The sequence below is a fragment of the Alosa alosa genome, chromosome 17 (assembly GCF_017589495.1).
Source record: "Alosa alosa isolate M-15738 ecotype Scorff River chromosome 17, AALO_Geno_1.1, whole genome shotgun sequence".
Lineage (NCBI taxonomy): Eukaryota > Metazoa > Chordata > Actinopteri > Clupeiformes > Clupeidae > Alosa > Alosa alosa.
The window spans coordinates 22,589,378-22,593,125 of record NC_063205.1 but is presented as its reverse complement, the minus strand read 5'-3'; the positions used below and the strand labels follow the sequence as shown (position 1 = coordinate 22,593,125).

General features: G+C 46.0%; 1 pseudogene; it reads left to right on the top strand.

Annotated features, from left to right (window-relative positions):
* Positions 1 to 551: 551 nt before the first annotated feature.
* On the top strand, positions 552 to 3,177 carry LOC125310719 (annotated as a pseudogene).
* The last annotated feature ends 571 nt before the right edge of the window (positions 3,178 to 3,748 follow it).

The following is a 3,748-nucleotide window of genomic DNA, read 5'->3' as shown; positions in this document are numbered from 1 at the left end:
ACCAGTGTGTGTGTGTGTGTGTGTGTGTGTGTGTGTGTGTGTGTGTGTGTGTGTGTGTGTGCATGTGTGTGAGAGCACTATAGTGTATGGGAAACACAGGAGAGCACCAGTGTGTGTGTGTGTGTGTGTGTGTGTGTGTGTGTGTGTTTGTGTGTGTGTAGTGTATGGGGAACACAGGCGGAGAGCACCAGTGTATGGGGGGGGCAGGGACCAAGGAAGACCAAGGAGTTGGAAGACACAGAAAGAGATTACAAATATAATTTATTTATAATTTCATTTAATGTATTTATTGTGTGTTGTTTTGTTGTTTACCACTTTAGAGAAACGACGTGACAGAGACTGCATGAACGCACATAACAAAGTGATTTCATAGAAAAAAGGAAAAAGAAAATAAAGATAAAGCACACTTCATCAGCAAGCCGTGCCATGCTGCACACAGCAAAGCCACCGCAAAATGCATTTTTAGATTCTCCCCACTCTTCCAATCATTTGTCTCTTTCTCTCACACACACACACACACACACACACACACACACACACACACACACACACACACACACACACAGAAACACAGTCAGTGCAACTCTGCTTCTAACTGACCTATCACTGACCAAACTTTTCCATCCACAAACCACTTCCCTCACGCCACCTGAGTACCTCTGTCTTTGAGTGACTCTCTAGTCGGGTCACAAGCATTGTCCGAATACCTTGGACACCCTTACAATCATCAACCTTATGCCTAATTCATATAACGGCCACTTCAACAACAGTAATCAAGGTAAGAAAGTCTGTTTCTATACGCACAATATATCAGCATGACTGTGTGGGCATGAAAGTGTGTGTGTGTGTGTAAGTATGTGTGTGAGTGTGTGTGTGAGTGTGTCATAACTGTATCTTTTGTCAGTGAGAACATGGTGATTTTCAGGGGGTTGAATGCTTTTACAAGGAACATATCCACAACAAAAACCTAATGGCTACTTTTGTGTTTGCAGTGCCAGTGCCATGGATGTTTCAGTCGTGACCTTTATGGCAGCTGTCTATCTCCCCCTCACATCCCAAACCACCCAGTCGTGTATCAAAGGCTCCATACGCGAGTGTGAAGAGGCTGAGTTTGCCCCAGGGTCCAAGCTGGACGGCAAGGGCTTCGACATCACCAAGATGCGGGAGTCTCCGTCATCGACATGAGCTTGTGGAGAGTCCAGGACAACACCTGCATCAAGAGGGCAAGATGCAGAAAGTCCCACTGGCAGTGGCGGACTGGACACCTGGTCAACGATGCAATGTGAGGGTCATCAGCAAACAGCACCAGTCCAGCGAGTCCCTGATACGCTTCAGCACGTCCAGTGTGGACAACGACTGGAAAGCTGGACTAGGACTAGACACCAATGTGGGGAGAGGCTCCTTGATGCTGGCTGGGACCAAGTCCATTTTGGCTGAGTACTCTATGGAACAAAGTGGGACAAATGTACCTGCTTCAGCCATAAGGTGGTCTGTGGTTACTAAAGGTACAGAAAGGAAACTTTCTTTAGCTTACATTAGCTGTAGTATTCTGAACATAACATGTGTTCTTGCATAGATATCACTGCAGTGCTGAGTGTTTCTGTGAGTGACAGAGTACCAGCAACTGGTAATACTGTACATTGCTATTGATGGTGCAGTCGGTGACCAGCATCAGGCGGTGCTTGGTCTCCTTAGAGGGCCTGACCTTGGACAAGATCCAGATGTGTTTGAATGTGGAGGCTGTAGACAGTGCTGGGTGGAGAGCCCAGGAAGAAAGAGCAGAGGTGAAGTCCTGTCAAGAAGTGAAGAACAAGTTAGAGACCAAGAACAGCGTCTCTGGCACCTTCAAGGACAGGCGAGCTAAGGAGTTTGAGAAAATCCCCCTGATTTTTAGGAGTCTATGTTTCATGCTTTTGAAAGGGAGTTTTTTGTTTATCTAATTCGTCTAAAACCGATGATAAGGACCATGGTCCTACCAGCTAAATCAATGTTACATGGTGCAATGCCAGGTGTTCCTGTCGTTCGCGCATTGGCAATGTCAGAGACTCCATTCTCTTTACTGTCAGTGTGAGTTTGAGTTTGAAACCTTTATTTTAATGTAAATTAACTACATTGTGATGCTTTAATTAATTCATGACATGGAACTGAACTGGAACTGATTTTTTCTCATTGCTCCCGACAGGTTCACAGAGATCTTTGGTGGCAACACCACAGAGCGTGAGCTTCTCTTCTCTGCAGACCCAGACATTTTCAAAAAGTGGCTCTCCTCCCTGCCAGGCAACCCAGACATGATATCCCACTCACTGGATCCCCTCCATGAGCTGCTGCCCTCCAACCTTCCAGTGCGGAGAGAGCTGGCCAAAGCCATTAGACATTATATTCTAGAGAGAGGTCTCGGCAACACTGCCCTGGGCCCTGCACACGTGGCATCAGAAGAAACCCACAGGAGCCTTGCGTCTGCAGTTGCCATGGTGAGCCTGGTGTAGATAGTGACTGTTGTCCCATAAAACATGGTCGTGCTCGGGTCAACATCACTGTAGTGAGGGCTTATGGAATGTGGGGTGACGCCACCACAGCTACAGACACAGTGAAGGTGTTCAACTCTCAGAACGCTTTCATCGCTAGAAGCCCCAACTCACCTGAGTGGATCATGGCCTTTGACATTGGTAATGTCATTCTCTCCCAGACCAGCAGGGTGAAGTTTGAGGTGTGGGATGAGGACGACAAGTACGACATCCTGCTCGGAAGCTGCACCGTGGACCTCAGAGAAGGGACAAAGGATGATGTGTGTAGCCTGAACCACGGACTGTTCTTCTACAAACTCCATGTGACCTGTGGTCCAAGCCTGACTGGCCCGTCCTGCTCCGAGTACGTCAGCTCTCCTGTCGATCATCATGTCCGACCCATCCCAGAGGACATGCTCGTGGAAATGGTAGTGTTTGGGTTAAATGAGAGAGAGGAATACGAGGAGCACAAGGAAACAACAGCAACAACCATGTTTAGTCAGTCTGTCAATCATATCAGTCAGTCTGAAGAAAGCATCGAAACAAAGTCACCAGCACTTCAAACTTTTTGTCTCAGGTAGGATAATAGGATCTGGCCTTTGGCCTTTTCTCCTTTCTACCTGGCAATGTATGTTTTTTTTTTTTAGTTTAGAGCATTGTTAAAGGTGCCCTGCCACACAAAACCGTTTTTACTTGTATTTTTTTTAAACATGTTAGGTCCATATGTGTTTGTGCTATGTCGTGAATATGAAAATGAACAGCTACCTCCTCTGTCAGCTCTAGCCACTGAAAATAAATAAGCGGAGAAATTAGGCCAATTGCAAAAGCTCTTCGGATTGATGTGGAAATGATGAGCTGATTACTATTCATGACCGTGCCCACAAAATTCGTTTAGCTCTGTGACAGTTTTTTCGTAGGCCTATGCAAGGATGGCTGAATGTCAACGGACTTGTGCGCTAAGTATGCACAAATAGAACTTCAACAATGCATTTTGCCCAAGAACCCAGACTTGAGGATCAAATGGCTTCAGTTTATTTTTTGGAACAATGCCACATGCTTTGTAAAAAGGTTGCTGTTGAAGCCTGGAGCAGTAAGCTACCATCGCAGTCTACGACCAGTGCCTGTAAGTAAATAGTAATTGTCAAGTCAAGGAAGTGCTATGTTATACAGGTTTAATATACTCCCTAGCCTAGCAGGTTTTATTTATGCACATTTGGACAATGCTAGCACTTGCTAGCCAAGCT